Raw genomic sequence first — 19,314 nt, 5'->3', positions numbered from 1 at the left:
GATGGAGCTAGATAGGTCGTTGTTATAGCTCAATGCTGAGCTTCTTATCCACCCAGCTAAGACAACCCTATATTTTGGTTCTTGACGAGTAATCCAGGCATCACACAAACAGACAGACAGGCATAGGCTATAGTATTCTTTATTTCTTTTTTGCTTTATTTCCTAAAATCTGTAGATTAACATAAAAAACAAGAATCCATTAATCTGTTTTTGTTCTCTATAAATTTAAAAATTCAATTTGCCAAATTGTGTCTGTTCTTTGAATTTTTGTGGTGATAATTGTCATTTATTGCACATTCCTAAGAATAAAGGGATAAACTACAAATAAAAGCATTTTGTAAAAAGTGTTTACTTATTTACAACTCTTATCTATGAGTCACAATTAGTGTGAAGTTGGACCTTCACATCTGATTTCATAACAAAACCTTTAGAGATGGTGATAACGAGACTTCGTTAACTAATGCATGATGTCCATAGAGCCTCAGCCACTTTTTATACAATTACAATTAATAAAAGAATGCTTTCAGACATGTAAATGATTGTTTATTGGGCCCAAATGTATTCTGCAGCAGGACAAAAACCCCAAACACACAGCCATAGTCATTAAGAACTATCTTCAGTACAAAGAAGAACTGGAAGTGATGGTTTGGCCCCCACAGAGCCCTGATATTAACATCATCGAGTGTGTCTGGGATTACATGAAGAGACAGAACGATGTGAGGATGCCTACATCCGCAGAAGATCTGTAGTTCATTCTCCAAGAAGAATTGTTGCTGTTTTAAAGGCAAAGGGTGGCCACACCAAATATTGATTTGATGTTGATTTCTCTTGTTCATTCACTGCATGTTGTTGATTGATGAAAAATAAATGATTAACACTTCCATTTTTGAAATCATTCTTTATTTATAGTTCACCTGCCTAAAACATTTAATTTAAGAATTAAATGATGATATAAATATGACCATATTTTTTTATTCTGTATGGATTTTTTTTCTTTATTAGAAAAAAAAAACAGCAGTTTTTGTATAATCAGGCATATTAGGTCCAAACAAGTCCAAAGCAGTATAAAACAGTAACAATCAGCAACATTTAGGTCTTCTTTTGCCTCTCTGTTCTACATTTAATCTGTGAACATGTACATTTATAGCGTGCAATTACAGAACCCCACTGTGGTAAGGACTCACCAGCATGTACAGACAAGACCTGACGCGACACACCCTCCCCGGTCCATAAACACACTGCTGTGGGATACATATTCTGGATACCTCACGAAGAGTAATAACCTTTTGTTGTTGTTTTGTAAAATTTAATCAGTAACCATCGCTTGCCTTGGATGTTTTTTCTGCTTGGCCACATATCTTTACACTTCCAACATATCAGCAGATCTTTCCAGAAAACCTGAAGTTAATTTTAACACATTGTAAGAATTGTCCTCAAAGCTGCAATAAACATGCAAACAGAGTATTTTCATTTAATATAATTAAATATTTAAGTGCTTTTGTTTGTATGAAATATGCTATGAAGCAATAGCTTTTACCTAAAAACTGCAGGTCATCCACTCCATTTCATAGGACTAAACAGCAGTGAAAGATTAAAAATTCGTCTAAATGTACATTTAGTAGCACACACACACACACACACACACACACACACACACACACACACACACACACACACACACACATATAAAGAAACATTTTCTTTACTGACAGTTCACAGTACTAGTAAGCATGAGTGAAATCATCCATTTGAACCAGACTTCACACACACACGCTTTTTGTAACTCTGCAATGTCTCTAATGTTAATTTAAAATTGGTTTTAAGAAAGTATTGCCTTATCATCATGCCATCACATTCTCTGCCCTGTTATTTAGACTTCTAAATTTAAGATGTCTCTTAATTCTGCTAATTGCATGCTAAAAAGGGGGAGTTAAAAGGTAACACAACCTCTGTTACTTCTTTAAGGGAAAAAAATGGATTCAAAATAATTCAGCATCCTATTGGCACTTCTCATTCTGTACACGTTTTAAAGAATCAGATTTTATTGTATATGTCCAATGTTTCTCAGTGTAAACCAACGTTTTATTGCTGTCTTTCTAAGTTACTGCAACATGCAAAGCAGAGTTCTGATTGTGATGATCCGATACCCATCAAACCAGTGCATAAGCACTTCTTTTTTAAAGCCATTTTTAAATACAAGCAAAAGAATTTATAAAAAAGCAAACTGGGAAAAAATATGAAGACTTTATTTTTTCTAAATTGGATAGAAAGTGTCCACAGGCGGCTCACTAAAGTCAAACATTTGTTCAACAATATGGCTCTCGTTGTCTGACTGTTGCTCAGTTGTCTCCTCTGTTGTCAGTAATGGGAGCTGCTGTTGGAATCAGCACCGTAAAGCACTGATCGCATGTTGGTGTGGCATTGACAGATGGGGTTGGCGTTGCTGGAAGGGGCGTCGTCTTCATCACAATTGGTTGGTCAGTACCCATTGTGCTTACTTCAGGAGGGACTGTACTCCCCTCTTCAACAGTTGTCATCGCAGTAGAGGTCGTGACTGGCGTGGTCACTTCGGGATCGATAATCTCCTCAGAGGACAACCCCCCCTCCTCAGATGATTGACTTTCTGAAGATTTGCTGGAGCTCATGGAGTTGAAAGCATCCCCAGTGAACCTGTGGTGATAATGTTGGATTTTGTGGTCGGGGATATCGGCATCATGATGCCTTCTGAAAGCCATCTGTGGTGGGAAAACCAAATAATAGAGACAATACCCTCAGATTCGGTTAAATAAGCAAAAATCTTTGTTTGTCTGACAGAAAAATATAATTTTAATGATGGTGTTTAAAAGGTTTAAAAACACTTTTAATGTAGCCCCAAAATTTGCCAAAACATAAATTTTATGTCCCTTAAAGTTACAGAGAAATGTTTTAAAACGATCCCGAAACAACCATTAATCAGCACAGACTTCTTACACGCTACTGTCACATTTGGAAGAAAACATCATTCAACGTGAAAATATCCCAACAAAGACCAAATGTATGAATAGAATTTTTCATTTAGGACAGGTTATAAATGAAAAAGATGGAAAATTACCTTACTGTGAGGATAAATGCCACGATGAGGAAGTATCATAAAATAAATTGAAAATTTCAAACAAATATTTCAAAAAAATGTTTTTTATTCATAAAAAAGGTAGATTGAAACTGGTTGAAATCCAGTAAACAATCTAAATGCTCAAATGGACTAAAATCCTTTGCACATAATCCTATTTGTTTTATATAAACATTTGCGTGCTGTTGGATGTGTGGTTTGGGAGTATGTAGGCTGTAGTTGTTTGGATGGCACTAATCCCAAAGTGTCATCCCAAATCATAGCGTGTATAAAAAGATGGACATATCCGCTGTGACGTCGCCCACTGGTTTGTGAAACCCCGCCTTTAAGCCTTGTGGCTGAGCATCTTGGTGTTTTGAAACAGGGCGGGATGAGGGTTTATCTGCTCATAAAACCAAGGGATACACATCTGTATGATAGCTATGCTGAAAATTACAGAGTAGATCAGCACAAAGTAATTTACTGAGCAAACTTCATGTTTTGTGTTTAACCTAGTGGTTCAAACCTTAAAATCAGCAGCAAAGTACATCTGACTTCTTTTTGAAACCAATGGAGTCACTCCCCACTGTTCATTTGAAGGACTGCAGAGTGATGTCATGTTTCAGACCAAGACCTATGCCAGTAGACACTATGCATCCCAAAGTGTTGGCTAGTTTAATCAACTAATTACTCAAGTTGAGGGTCACACATCCCAAGGGGCACAGCTTACTGTAACGCCAACAAATTGGTAGAAATCTATGAAATGCGGTTGAGTTCAAGTAAAAAGTGGAATAAAATGGAGAAACTCGAGTAAAATATAAATATCTCAAGTATCTCAAGCTGAGACAGATGGCAAGAAAACAGCTTAAGTGAGGAATATAAGAGAAGTTTGCGGTTCTTTTGCGGGTTAACTTACTGGCTTGGCAGATGTTGTTGTAAGAAGGGCGATGACGAGGGCGGTTTTCAGAAGTTCCATTTCTGATTGATTGCTGTCTGTGAAGGAGGGAAACCACAGAGAAAAACAGTTACACAATCCAGAAACAAGACACTCTGACAGGGTGGGCATGACGGATGTACACCGAAACGTCTTATAAATGAAATTAAAATTTAATTAACAGTTGTTCATAGAAGCAGTTATCATCATCAAATTTTATAAAGTATGAATTAAAAAACAAAATACAATCTGTTAAAATAATAATAATAAGATTAATAGAAAAAACTCACCACTTTCTGGTCTGTAGTTTATAAATTCTTTTAAATCCTCTGTAAAATCAATCCAACTCTCTGCTGCTGTTTGTTGTTTATCAGTGTGCAAAGGTGTGTGACTTCAGTGGAGACAGTGGCTCATATATACTGCCTGGCAGAGAGCTGGGCTGGGCATGGCTGTGACGAGGACCTGAGAGAAGGATTGAGTAATACTGTGTTTTCCAGGGCCAGAGTGAAAGGGAGGGACAGGACAGAAGGTTTTTAGCACACATTATAACTCACCAAAATGCTACAAAATTAGCACTGAGATTATTTATCGTGTCTGCTGAGTTATGAGCTTTACTGGCAGATGCTTGCATTGTTTTGATGATCAGAATTAAAGACGGCCTCTGAGTCTGTGTAAATACCTTCTTGTAAATGAATAATTACACCTCAATGAGTTTAACGGGATATACAAATGGGAGCTCAGCGTGAGGGGTTGAAATTGGATTTTGCTCCAATTTCAAACCCTCACTCTGAGCTGTCTTTTTATTTATCATTAAATCATTAAGTCTGTTAAATCTAATTTCATGCAAACACTAAGACCTTTACAGAGTGTTGGAGCTTAAACAACATTTTGCTGTGATCTTTAATCTGTGATCTTTAAAAGTGTTAGCAGGTGTCGTAAAAGGGGGTATGTTAGGCACAAGGGGGTGATGAAGGTTAAGTAAGTAAGCAGGATGTGGAGCAACAGTTTTCTGACCGTCGTGGTTTAGTTGTAACATAAAAGGAATGTAAAGGGAGCTCCCACCAGAGGCATTTGTTTTGGATTTTTCGGTTTGTATGGAGAATAATTGTTTTCCTTTTTTACATTCACCTTGTTTTTGCTACCGAAAAGCATACAAGCGATTCAAGAAGAGCACGAGTCAGAAACTTTACGTCCTGCAGAAGCGGCAAAGAAGGACCGAAGGTTGCCGCTACACAGAGCATTGCTTTTGTTATTCAGGGACGGTCAAACTCAGCTGTAGTTAGCATCTCTGTCAATTCAGTTCAATTCATTTTTATTTATTTGCCACAAAATCAAACAACAGTTGCTTTATATTGTAAGGTAAAATCACCCCAACAACCATATTACCGCCTCTGGCCACAGTTCATGTAAAACGTGCAGTCATCATGAGAAAACAAGTAACACACCAAAATAAATAAATGCAAATCAAAAAAGTCAGATTTATTTCTGTGCATCCTCTTGTATGCCTCCCATTAACAGTGTATATAAAAGATGGAGAAAGCCACTGTGACAGCACTCAGTGGTTTGTGGGTCATGTTTTGAATCCTTGGCTTGATTATTTTGGTTTCCTTATTTTTTCCTTTGCTTGAACACAACAATCCAGGGTTAGCTCTCTGAGTAGCTGAGGACACACTTACTGGAAACTTATATATTTTTTAAAAATTAATTTAACAATTTAAATTTACATTTTTTTATTCTTTATTTTTTATATCTTTTTGTCTTTTATTTTAGTAAATTTTTAGATTAATTTTTCTTTTTTTGTGGGCATTTGTGTCCAGGCAATGCGCACCATTCACAGATTTTTCACTTATCTGTTGTTTGCTCTATATAATATCTGATTTTCCTTTGGATGTGATTAATCATGAGACTGTTATAGGTGATTTAGGAGGACGCTGTTTAGTGTTTAATTATCTGATGAAGAGCTGGTATGCAAACAACATCACTAGATGTGATAAATAAGTAATATGGTTTTCTGCAGAATGCGAAAACATTATTTCATGGAAAAACTGTTTATTAAATTCACACATTGGTTCAATGTTCCCTCTAAGCTGCGCACGTGCGCAATTGCGCACTGCTGGCACGGTCTTTGCGCACAGAGAATCAGAAAAAAAAATCTAACCTGAATTGAAATTAAAATTAAAACTTTAACAATTCTGTTTTGCAGTGTTAAGTCAGTGAGTGACTGGCTGCTCCCGTATGGGATTAGAACGATGCCACCTTATCCCATAGTCCAGCCAATAATACGATTCACATTCGTATACAGGCAGCTAATCAACGTCAATGACAGCCGATGACAGCGTCCTTATGTGCCGACACCGGTGTTTTAGCTAGCAAAGCGGCGTGGCTGATGTGGAGTGAAGCCACGTTAATGACAACGTGTACAACCATTGGAGATGTGAGCAGGACAGACGGAACAATTGACGGAAAAACTGTGGACTTTATATCAGTTTTTTAATTGTGTTGATAGGCCACGTAAAACCAGAGTTATGATAAAAATATCTGCAATGTTTGGTTTTCTTTCTGAATACTATCATTGTTTATATTTACTGCGGGAAGAAATGGTAAAAACACTCGAAAGCACTCTCTGCCTATGAGCAAAAACATCCCCCCCCTCCTCTCCCCGCCTTTCCTATTGGTGGAAAAATGTACCATGTCGACCAATCAAAAAATGATATGGCAACATGGCATTTAGTTGTTTAGGAAGGGGGGAAGTTTTAGGAGTGACGGCAGTGCTTTGAGATGTGAGAGATTTGAGACGTTTAGCGCAAACCTTGTGTAGTTAGTGTGTAGTGTAGTCAATAGTCTTGTTGTGTGTGTCAGAACATTGAGGCGACTGCTGAATGTTACAGGTGTTACAGGAGTGATACATCTCCTGTTGTCAGGCCTGCAGGTATCAGGCTGTTGTTCTCCTTTATCTCATAGTGGAGAGAAATTATTTTTGGAGTGGCACAAATAATTTGTGTGGCATCAAATTTGATGCAGAACAGCTGATTGTTTTGAAAATAGTTTGAAATGTTTATTTTTAAAAAATGCCTTGGCTGCATTTTTAGGTAAACAGCTGCAAAAAATGTTGTTGTTTGCATAACTCAGTTACTTTTTTGAAGAAGTAACTATATAATTAATTGCCCAGCATTGGTCATTATATACTGTATTTTGCAGACAGAGAGTTACAGGACTCTCTCCCAGACCACAGACTCATACTCATAATACAAGTCAGAGCTTTATATTAAAAAAGAAAGAAAGTTGTGTTTTAAAATTGGAGTTCAAGTTATTTTTACTTCCAATAGTGTTAACATACTACACAGGTCATGAACAACATTTTTTTTTTAATTTTCATTGTAAGTGGGCTAAAGCAGTTAATTAAAAGTAGTCTAACATGAATGCTGTAATTTGATTATTTTAATAAACCATGTAACTTGGATGCTGGCGTGACCACAGTGCACACGTCTGCTGTTGCTCACAGTGGTCCAAGGGACCGCTCAGGGAGTTTGTGTGTTCGCTCAGACACATGAAAAATTAGAGGAAACATTGCATTGGTTTCTTTTACGTTTTCATCTGTTCATACTAGAACAGATGCTCCTGTGCTCTTAACATGGACTTGTACTTGCCGTCATTCAGCAGAAACACTGAAAATTTAATTTTGAAGGATTTTTCAGAAGTGGACAAAATGCTATTAAGACTATCATTTGGGTTTGTTATCATTATTAATGACTGGAGGAAATGTTCCAATGTATTAACAACATACAATATTAAAGGGTTGAGAAATGTAAAAGCAGTCTTCATGAAAATTCTGACTGCAGAAAGAGGATTTCAAAACAATGGTGGTAGAAGTTTTGACTAATGTTGTGGTAAAGGTTGGACTTAAACTTGACGCAGTGAGAGCAGATGACAAAAGTCAGGTTGACATGGTGAAAAATGACCCAACACAGAGACAGACTGTTGAGTAGTCAGTGGAATGTTACAGTCGAGACAGAGTGGAGCTGTGCTTTGATCACACCTCTATGTGTGTGTGTGCGTGTGTGTGTGTGTGTGACACTACTGTGTTACTTCATCACCCTTTCCAAATTTCCTCTTCCTGTCTCTTCTCCTTGCAGAAATCATGCAGAGAACTGCAGATGACACATGAACAAGAAGAATTGTGGAAATCTTCGCGTCAGACATTTCAGTAATTCTGAAATAGTTCATACCTTATACATAACCTCTTTTACACTTACAGAGCAAATATATAGAAAACAATTAGTGAAACCTCCAACCCAGTGAAAATTGCAACAGACATTGCAGTCTACTTCTTCTTCTAATGTGCTGAAGAAAAAGTTGTCAAAGTGTAACACAGCAAAACATAATATTGGCATTACTCACCTGTCTGAGTTGTTAAAACATGTTAATCGTGTAATGATGATGATAATAATATTTCTCCCTAGTTAGTCAGCTCTTTTGCAAATTAAATTCAGGTTTTTTTTCTTTTTTTTACATTCAGCTATCCAGTTATCTACGCATGAGCAAGTAGTGTTTGGCAGTGTTATTACATTTTTATTCGGTATTAATTAGTTCTAATTAGTTTTCCAGATTAGATTTTTCATGTTTCAGAAAAGTCTAGTTTTGGTTTAGATTTTAGATAACTAAAAGGTTTTTTTTTTATATCTTATTTTAGCTTTTAGTTTAGTTTTAGATAATCATAATAATAACTGATTTTTAGCCTGTTCAAGAGTAATCTACAACTCCAACAGAATGCATCTGGTTATTTGGTTCAAGGCAGTCCAGATTAGGGATGGGTATCGAAAACCGGTTCTTGTTGAGAACCGGTTCCCACTGTTTCAATTCCTTGGAATTGTTTGCCATTTTTGCAAACGATTCCCTTATCGATTCCAGTCGCCCCGAATGACGTCACCACGTTGTGGAGCGTCATTTACCTGGCAGGAAACATGTCGCCTAAGAGCCTCAAACGCTCAAAAGTTTGGTTATACTTTACGAGAACAGATGACAACAGGGAAACTTGCAATACTTGAAAAGTAGATATTTAATTTAAGGGAGGAAACGCTATGAATATGCAAACGCATTTCCTCACAAAATACGTGATAACCCTAAAATGAATGCCGTGTTTTTAATTCCGCTCCGGACTCGTGAATTTCAACCCAGCAGCAGCGGTAACGTTTGCACGTCCTCTCCCGTTAATGCAACAGGTAAATAATCAACTAACAGTGCATATTATGTTAGCGCAATTTGCCTTATTACAAAACCTGCCATTACTGTGCATTTAGGTGACCATGATGAGAGAGACAGATAGAGTCTGGCTCAGATGCTGGCAGTTCTCACTGCAGTCTACCGGTAGCGTCTCCTTTCAGGCCAGGATAGATGAATGTCACCGAGCAGGGACTAAGTTTGTGGTCAAAGGCTTGCACCCATTTGCCACAGCAGATGCCCCCGATTTTCGGTAAATGAATGTGTTTAATTGTAGGCAGGGACATTACTGGATATTCTTGTGTAATTGCTACAAATAATTTATGTTATACTTTGTTATTGCTACAGAAGAATATTTATTTTATTATTTTACATTTATATTTTTTTTTCCTGGGGACCCTGTGACACCCCATTGAAGAGCCATAGGCTGGATCTCTTAAGATCTCACTGTTGGGTTTGTAAGGCCATGTTACTCCTAAATTTCTATCTTGTTCAAAGAGAAGATATAAAACAAAGTTCTAAGCTCGTCGACCTTAGTGTTCTCCTTTTTTAAAAAGAATCGATAAGAGAATCGATAAAGAATCGACTCGTTAAACAGAATCGAAAATGGAATCGGAATCGTGAAAATCTTATCAACACCCATCCCTAGTCCAGATTACTCCATTCAGAAGCTAAAGAACTGGCTGCAGTGAGGCCGAGTGGTTAACCAGACCACACAGTTTATAAAAGGTGGATTTGCAGTTATGTGACAAACAGTTTTCACATGATTCTATGTGGTTGGGTGAAACTTTTGTACAGCCCAGGATTCAGTAGCTTGCAGAACCACTTTTACCAGCAACAACTTGAAATAATTGTTTTCTGTATGACTTTATCAGTCTGTCACATCACCGTTCACTGAGGATTATAGGGATTTGTTTATGAACACCTATGTTATGGTTTCGCCAGTGGTGTTGCGATGGACTGTGATTGATGCAACATCTTTTTGTTCTTCTTCTTTTCTATTTCAGCTGTTCTAAACTAGAGCAGGGCGATATGGCCAAAAATATTTATCACGATATATATTTGAAAATTTGCGATAACGATATAACTGACGATATAATTGATGCGAGACAAAATACAACTCCACAACATGGAGAAGCTGGTTTTTATGTACATTAAAGCTTTATAAAAATGCAACAGTGCAAATGCAAATTCCTTGCTGAAAGTTTAACCAAAAGGCATTTCCAGTAGAAATGGGCTGACATATCCTGAGCATAACCATGTATAATATCCACTGAAGTTAAAAAGAGGTGCTTTGCAACATTAAACTGCAGTGTGCAGTACGCATTTTTCGGACCATAAGGTGCACAGGATTATAAGGCACATTAAGCGAAACAAAGCAGTCAGATAAATCAAACTTTATTAAACTCATTCTTCTTGCTTCCTCCACTTCTGTACCATTGGTTCATTAATGTTGAATTCTCTGGCAGCTGCTCTATTCCCATGCTGTTGCAGTATATTAATGACTAACCTTGTATTGTGAATGGATTATCTCAGTTGTTCTCCTGACTGAAGATTGGTCCTTTTACAGCATCCTGCCATGCGATTGCATTTGTAACTAACTATCAGGAACCTTAACGTTAACTTTTATAAGTGGAAAAGTGTTAGTGTTCGTCCTCCAGCTTCACTGTTTATGTTATGCTAACGTAGCTGTGTCGCTAGTGATCACGTAGCACATCATTATATACCAGCTAGCCCAACTTCAGTAACCCTACAAACGTCACTGCTATTTAGTTTCCTGTCTTCATTTATGTTGGAAGTGATAGCAGAGCTGTACGTTTGATTTTTTTCAGAAATCTCTCAGTCAGAACATGCAATATCATGCTTAGGTAACTAGCGAAACTAGCGAGCTAACTTCCGCTAGATTCCTGCTAACTTCTAACTCCGTTAAATGTAATAAATTTTGTTTTCATGGATGCCTGGAAGTTAAACTTCATAGTTACACCTGGTAAAGCAGCAATGCCGATCGTTTTATTAAAGATGAAAGAATTTAGACAGTTTTTAACTCTCAGTGATGCTGCAGTGTTCGTTGACCTGAAGAATACGGAGTTTAGGACCCAGATTACTCCCAGATTTAAGAGCATCTTAGTCTGACAAATACGACAATAACGACGGCCGCTTGCATGTTCTGCAAAAAAATGTGCTTTGTCGTGTATCTGACGGACAAACACCAAACCAGTTCCACATCACTGAAGTTGCACCATTTTTACAAACCAATTTTGGTTCATCTGTTTCACTCAAATATCGGCCATGTGCGTATGAAAACAAAGGCACTGCGCATGCGCGTTTTACTCATATTCTATCGCGATATTTCATTTTCCTATCGTTGCCTAACATTATACCAGTATTACCGTGAACGGTATAATATGGCCCAGCCCTAGCATAAACTCAGTCCACCTTTAGCTGCTGGACGGATGGTCTCACATTTGACTCTGTATACAGAAGAGTTCATGGCTGAGTGAATGACTGTAAGGTGCTCAGGTCCTGTGGCTGTAAAACAAGCTCAAATCCTCAAGCGTGATCCCCATACTTAACTGTAGGTATGAGGTATTTGTGTTGAAGCACACAAAAAATGAGACTTCTTACAGATAAAATGAGAGAAACTGCAGTTTTTGGTATTTCTTTTTAAACCATAGCTTTGGCAAGAAAACATTAAACTTCTCTTCATTTGTAGCCCATGTAAGCATTTTGTGACATTTTACAATGTTAAAGGGTCTTAGGGCTTAAAGTAAGAGTCATTATCCTTGTCATGAAATGATGCATGAATTCATACCTGTTTAAATGTTACCACATAGACACAAGCCAGTTAGGAAACCACTAACTAATGGGTGTTATGTGGTCTTTTAGAGCTTATTCATTTTGACTTCCTGACATCAATACAGTTAAATTATTTATCAGGGCATAATCATTACCACAGATAGACAGACACTGGGTACCTTCAGAGTCATGAGACACTAACCAACTACTTAAATACTCAATCATGGACAAATTTAGTGTATTTGTCTGAGTCAGGCAGAGAAAATGACACATTCACATCCTTCTTCTGGCCAATGATTAGGTACCAGAAGCTCTCAATAAAGTTTTGTAATTAGACACTTTTGGGGGTGGGGGTGGGGGAGTAAACAGCTTTCCTATATTAGTAAAGTTAAGCATTTCTTTATTTAAACTGTAAAAGTATTCGCTGAAAAAAACTCCACAAAGACTGTCTCTGCTTTCATAAATGGAGTTTTTCCTTGGTCAGTATGTAAAGTAAAATGAAGGTAGTGTTGTGGCCTTTTGTTGTTGTTGCTCATATTCTCCTTGCTCAAGGTCGGTGTTAAACAATTTCCAATGTTACATGAAATCCTGTATGAGGTACAGAAAACCTGGTGACAAAATTTCGCAATGAGAAATTTGCTGAGCAAAAGTCTTGAGTCACTCCACTCTTCTCTATATTTTGCTACCGAGGAGCCAGACTTTTGTCTTATTTTTAAAGTGGTCTTGAGCAATATTCCTCCAGCTTTTCTAATGATTTTTCAAAGATTATCTTTAAATCTTTTCTGCTTTTTTCTTGTTGAACCACTTAACACAGACCTACGAATCATTCAAGCATAAAAAGGACACCTTATTCAAGGGTCTTGTTGTTGTGTCTACACAGAAGAAACAAATTCACCAAGAGATACTCTGAAGTTGTATCTTTAGGCACTTTACTAGCACCGTGACATGAAAGCAGACAAGCCAGTTTCTTAACAAAAACTTTTCTGCTCTGAACTGGAACAAAAAACCCTGAGTAGACAGGGTAGACAATAGACAGTAGCTCCTCAGTTCACAGTAGCATTGCTCTGCTAACATGCTAACAGCACATTTGAGTTACTCACCCCCTCCCTCCTGTGCTGAATCATAGCATGAACGAATCACTCAGGACTCACTCACCCCCTCCCTCCTTGCTCACAGCTTCTTCTTCTTGGTTGGCAACCAATGTTAAGGAGCATCACCGCCCCCTGGCTCATAGCTCATTGGACATTTAGATGAGAAAATATACATTTGACACATTTGAGGAAAATACTAATAAAATAAAAATAAATAAAATAAATGTTTCCTTTAGAAATATTGCTCTATAAAAATAGTTGTTTTTCTTTTTCAATCACTCATCTTAGCAGTAGGATTTACACGAAAAGAGAAACAAATTAAGTTTGAGTGAAAATGTACATTTTTTGCACTCTCTGGTCAACTGACTCAGTGATTGAAATGACTCAGAAATCTGATTCACTTTGGTGAGTGACTCATTCAAGCTCGAATCAGTTAAAAGAATCGAATTTACCATCACTAGTGTGCAGATTGTAACAGAGGAGGTCTCTATTGTAGCAGCTGTAGTGACATTCGATATGTATTCATGTACAGAGTCTTATTATATTCCCTTTGTTGTTTTGGAAAAACCTTAAAAAAAATATTTACTTTCATATTTCTCTTTTTTGTAAAGAAAATGTGCTTGCACCTACTATTTTTCACTGTCTGTTGTTAACTCGAACAAACATAAGTAGTCATTATTAAATACAATGATGCCACTTTGGAAGCCCCGAGTGGTGGGAAAGGGGCAAGACATCCTCAGAGATGTATCACGCCCTGTTCATGTTGCATCTATGTTATCACCATCAGGACAGAAGTACAAGATTGTAAGCACTTTCACAAATGTCTTGTACATGGTTGTTTTTTTTTATGCCTTGTAGTTTAACTCTGTTGAACACATCCAGGTGAGATATGATATTGATGTCAATTGCAAATAGTTGTAGTCCAGTGCTTTCTGCGGGACAACAAGCAATACAATGATATAATATTATTCTAGGTTTCTGCGTTTTCCCAAGACCCCAATTTTTATTCCTGAAAAATGTATAATGTAGCCTTTGCACAATTTTGTCTTAAAGCATGTTGAATGTAGAAGCAACAGTTTAGAGTATTGATTCTGACAATTACTTTATGGTATTTGTTGATGATCGAACTTTATTTAAAATGAATAAAATCAATGTTTGATTGAAAATTCTACTACCAATATCCAGCAGTAATGCATCTATGACAAATTATGACACGTAGAATCTCATGTTTTAACTTTGCTTATTTCTAAGGTTGTTTTTTCATCTTTGCAAACAGTTTAAAATAAAATAGATGTAATAGTCCCTGTCAGTCTGGGTTGTAAGATGTGAATAGAAATGCCATTACAAATCCTTTAGTTGGCTGATAACAGGGTACAAATCTGGGTCATAGATCCCTACTGATCGTAGTCTATTATTGTTTCTTTTTATAACATAAATAAAAAGGTTTCCTGGGAAACTGTGCTTTATTGTTATAGATAGAACTGTCGTTTTGAAAACAAGTGGTAAGGAGTTGCTCTGTCCATCTATCAAACATTAAACACCAGAATGCCAGCCCAACCTTTACAGCAAATGGGAATGTGCTTTTCTAATGATGTTGTGACTAAAAAAACATAATGATTCACAGATAATTAGTTTCGTTCAGTCATCACGCTGGGAGGCATTTTAGCAACACAGTCAAGATCCGGCTCGCCAAACACGACAATGGAAAATCACAAACATTCCATGAGAGAATGTCATTGTTTACATTATGGAGGGAAAACTGTGGGAAACTGGAAGAAAGGGCTCTGCTGTCTGGATTTTATTCATGTGTTTAGGACCAGGGTGCTCATTCTCCCCGCCTCACCTCTCAAACACAAATTCCTGTGACTAACACTCACTGGCCTGGCTGAAGGTTCAGCTAACAGGTTAAACAGGTGGAGGGCTATATGGAGCGACTCCAACCTGAGGCCCTGTGCCACTATGTTAGGTATACTGTGGTACTACCTGCTTGCTTAGAACTGCCTTATTTCTTCATGGCATAGACTCAACAAGGTACTGGACCATTCCTCAGAGGTTTTAGCATCAACACAATTGCTGCAATTTTGTCAGCTGTACATCCAAGTCTGTTCCACCACATCCCAAAGGTGCTCTTTTGTGACTGTGGAGGCCATTTAAGTCCAGTGAACTCACTGTCATGTTTCAGGAAACTGCTTTGAGATGAATTGAGCTTTCATGTTTCTTGCATCAAATTGTGACCCTACCATCCAAACATTACAGGAGAAATCAAGACTCGTAAAACCAGGCATTGTTTGTCCTTTTTTCTTGTCCAGTTTTGGTGAGACCGTGTGAACTGGACCCTAGGTTTCGTGTACTCAGTGACAGAAGTGACACCTGGTGTGGTCTTCTGCTACTGCTTTTCTGCATACCTTAGCTGGAGGTTGTGTCTCCACTGCAGATCATCTTCAAGTCATCGGATGCACTCAACCGCTGTTGAAAAGGACCAGTGTGGCCATCCAGTCTTCTCCAGATTATCGGTTTACTCAGTGTGGTATATATGGCAGTCCAGCTAAATTTTTTTACTGTCCATTAACAAATCTTCTCCTTGTTTCCAGTTTTTACACAGCCCACCTTGGATTTAGTCTCATGTGCACCCACCCACCTCAGACGCCACTAATCTCCTGTCACCTTGGCTCACCATTCACCTGTGGTTCACCTGCTGTTTTCTGGAACTGCCCCTCGTTCGCCTGCTTGCGCACCCACTGTCAAAGTCCTCTTAAATGCAGGTCTCTTCGACTACCTCCTCCCCTGCCGGTGTATCAATAATTGATAATAAGCTAGTGATCAAGTTGCACTGTGGGCAAAGTAGTAAGGCTTCACAAGGAAAAATAATACTTGGACTACAACAGATGATATATGGCCTGTATTTGTATAGCGCTTTTCTAGTCCCTAAGGACCCCAAAGCGCTTTACACAACCTGTCATCCACCCATTCACACACACATTCACACACTGGTGATGGCAAGCTACAATGTAGCCACAGCCACCCTGGGGCGCACTGACATATATATATCACATTCTGCTCTGATCTGTTCTGATCCTTTTTGCTTAAGTCCTCTGAAATTTTGGACATTGTTTAATTGCTTTTGCACCTTTTAATACACCAAAAAACAAAGCAAGTGATATGTGAGCCAGCTGAAGCTTCCAGGTTCTATTGTGCACATGGGTTTAAGTCATAGTTTAGGCCATGATTATAATTTATGAATCCATGAACCTACTCGGGTCCAAGTTACATACATTTTGTCATCAGATCACGAGTGCAAGAGTTTGACATTCGGTTACCTGCTTGTCCACAGACTCTTACAAAATGATCCCCAGGCGGTGAACCTGAAGCAGACTTCAAATGAGTATAGCAGGACTCTTTCCTCGACCATAGTGACTCCAGATGTCATGTTACAGCAGGGTATAATTAGCACTTTGCTGGGACATGGTTAATGTGAGCTTAATGCAGCACAGGTGAACTTGTGACCTTCTATTAGATGAAATACTAATCAAGACTTTCAGGTAAGGACCACCTAGGATTGGGGGCCAAATGACAAAACATTTTCAATCCTTTGAACATTTTTTGTTAAAAAGACAATATTCTTGGGATTGGGTGTGAAGGATAGCCTGTCATTATCTGTCAAACTGTGGATTCAAAAGGAATTGTTTGTACAAAATTCCAATAGTACAGAGAAGTTCTTGTATATACATATCTGTAAGAAACAGTCACGTCCTCCTGTGTAGCTATGCGTTTGATCACCAAATTATAATTTCATCTATCGTAGGCACCACAATGGCTAGAGCTGGCTGTCAGTTCAGATTAAGGAATGATTTAAGGGAAATATTAAACATGTCAGTGTCAGCACCACCCTTCTGTTTGGACCAATAAGCTGGATGTTTGATGTGAGAGTCATTGCTTTACCTGATCAGCACTCACATGTTTGGATGTGTTGTTTTAGAAGACTGCAAAACAGAAGGTCTTGAATCTAACTAGAACTTGGAGGATGAAGAAACTATGCAGTCGGGACTTGTTGATAAAATTAAAAAACGAGGGAAACGTGTATGAAATATGTCGTAATGGAATGTTCTCATTAAGTGTCATTAGTGGTTTGATTGTTTTTGAACCTGATGTTCTTCTGATCTGTCACTCTATGTGTGTGATTACCTTAATACTTTATAACACCTTAAAAGATCAACCAAGACATAAAATGTAATGCATGAGAGGAGCTGTTAAACACAGCAGTGGATGTCTGGTCATAAGAATAAATAAACCTTGCTGGCTCATTCAAGCAGGTTTCCATGACAATCCAAACCTTCTCCTGATTATTTAACTGCTCAGTCCACGAAACTTTCAGTATCTTAAAATAAGGAAATCCCCATTAAAAATGTAACCGGATGTTGTTGTTTTTTTGTTTGTTTTTTTCAAATAAATGCATATATATATTTATGAGGTGTAAATTATTTGACTGCAATATGATGAAACACATTAGAGATAATGCTGAGACTTCTATCAGAAATGCAATTTATTTAAAAAAAAATCCCCCTGAAAATTCACACATCAGGATCATATCTACGGCTTTAAAAAAATCTTGAGCCTGAGAAGGGCAGTTCAGCTCGACACACAGAACAATTGTGAGACTTATCTTCTCATCAGGTCCCTGTGCTGAGCTGCCATCTTTGACTGGAAGCCTCTTACATTTGATTCTGAAAATCTTGGAGTTATTTTTTGAAAACAGTTATTTTGTAGAACAACCACTGGACTTAAATCTTTAAACTGAGACCCTGATATGATTCAGAAATGCTCCCTGGACCTGACTGGCTCCTCTTTAACTTTTGTATTTCCTTAGCCATGAAGACGTCTGTACACCATTGGGCATTACTTGAACTGGCTCCTACAGTTTGAACTGATATGGGTCGAGACCACAGCGGTTCTTTACTGACGTTTGTTTTAGGTGATTGTGGTGTCCAACAGTCCTCAAGTTTAAGAGCTTAAGCACAGTCATAATCTTTCAGAGTGCGGCTGCACTTCAACATGTTTAGAATGATTACATGATTTTTAAGGAAAGAAGCTGATGATGATGATGATGATGATGATGATGATGATGATGATTATTATTAGTTATTTTCTACTCAATGCTGGTAGTTCATTTTTAACCGTTTATTGCAATCTCTTAAATAGTATTTAAAGCATTGCTTTAATTTAAGTAATCATTTCAGCTTGACAAATTACTCTCTCTGCATGTTTTACATGCCCCTAGTGTAACAGAATGTCCTAATCTTTCGTGTATACTTTAAAACAGGAAATGTTAGGCCTGCTTATAAAGAAAGATATTTAGCAGTTTTCAATCTGTTCCACTCCATCCTTTGTTTTTTCCATTTGACAAAATCGTATGACTACTGACATCTAGTGGTAATAAAAAAAAAATTCATGTGCAACTATTATTTGTGACTAGAACTCCAAGAGTTTTGGCTGTGACTTAGATTAGAGTCACCATTTGCACTATAATCGTAATAGAAAACAGACCCAATGTTTGTTTTCCTACCTGATATTCAACTCACCTGATGGTTTTATATGATGTTATCATGAGCTATAACCCATTATTAATTCAGAAACACTTACACTATTCTAATTTACCCTAAGATACTGTGCAGGACCCTCATGCTCCCAGGCCTCTGGTAGAGGCCCACAGGGACGAGAGGGGAATTAAAATATATGTATATATATGTATATATGTACCAACACACGCGCACGCACACACGTACAATCTACATTCAAAGACAAACAAGTAAGCTCATCTCATACAGATGTCACTGAAATTTGATATTAGAAGAAAAGAATATTAAAAATCACCTTATATATTGCAGAGTATTTGTTTGTGTATATGGGGGTAGGAATGCACGTTTGTGTCTGCGTTCGTCTGTGTCTATATGTCAGCTTGGGTCTTAGACTCCACCTCTCTGGGAACATCTCAGGCTCTCGGAGGTATGGAGGCCTATCTCCCCTCACCACACTCCCTGCCAGTGGCTGATGCCCTCAGATGCCCTGTGGCCCAGCTGAGCCCCTTCTGGGGGCTGGGGTGCCCTCAGGCCTCTGGCCTGACAAACACATCACCACACGGCTCACTGTAGTATGTGTGACTGATGCCGCAGTTTAAGAGGTGAAGATGTGAA

The sequence above is a fragment of the Haplochromis burtoni genome, unplaced genomic scaffold (genome assembly GCF_018398535.1).
Source record: "Haplochromis burtoni strain Fernald_Lab_line unplaced genomic scaffold, NCSU_Asbu1 Contig_51, whole genome shotgun sequence".
Classification (NCBI taxonomy): domain Eukaryota; kingdom Metazoa; phylum Chordata; class Actinopteri; order Cichliformes; family Cichlidae; genus Haplochromis; species Haplochromis burtoni.
The sequence above is the reverse complement of the archived record's forward strand: the minus strand, read 5'-3'. Positions refer to the sequence as shown.